The sequence below is a fragment of the Corvus brachyrhynchos genome, unplaced genomic scaffold (assembly GCF_000691975.1).
Source record: "Corvus brachyrhynchos isolate BGI_N302 unplaced genomic scaffold, ASM69197v1 scaffold65, whole genome shotgun sequence".
NCBI lineage: Eukaryota > Metazoa > Chordata > Aves > Passeriformes > Corvidae > Corvus > Corvus brachyrhynchos.
In genome coordinates, this window is record NW_008238365.1 from 2225392 (window position 1) to 2225937 (window position 546).

General features: G+C 66.1%; 1 protein-coding gene across 1 annotated transcript in view; it reads right to left on the reverse strand.

Annotated features, from left to right (window-relative positions):
* The window catches only part of TINAGL1 (tubulointerstitial nephritis antigen like 1), a 21627-nt gene that overhangs the window by 4274 nt on the left and 16807 nt on the right, over positions 1–546 (reverse strand).

Here is a 546-nt window from a genome sequence, read left to right on the forward strand (position 1 = left end):
TGTATCCCCGCATTCCTCCATCCTTCCCTGAGCACTCCCGGCGCTGCGTGAGACACGTGCGGACTTGGGAGCATCTCGGGGTGCCCCCAGCTGGGTGCCCACGCTCTGCGTCACCCCACCATAATTTTTGCCCCCTGCCACCCCTCCCAGACCCCCCGGGACCCCGGCAGGGACAGGGGTGGGGGTGAAGCACTGCAGGAATTCCCGTTCTCCAGGCGCCAAGTGCGGGGGAGGAGGGTTTGGAACAGGAGATTTGCCCCCTCCGCAGCGCTGGCGGGTCAGAGATACTCCCCCAGCACGGGCATGGATTTGGGATACTGACATTCCCCACGGGAATGGGGACACCCTCCATCCCTGAGTGCTCCACACCGCGATCCCGGAGAACTTCCAGGCTGCCCGCGAGCTGTGGGGAGGGTCGGGCTGGCTTTTCACCTGCAGCCCCGGCGCACACCCGCACACGCATGTTCACACACGCGCCCCTGCCCTCGTACACGCCCCAGACGCTGCCTTTGATTTCCCCTTATCTGCCGCATCGCCCCGCCGGGT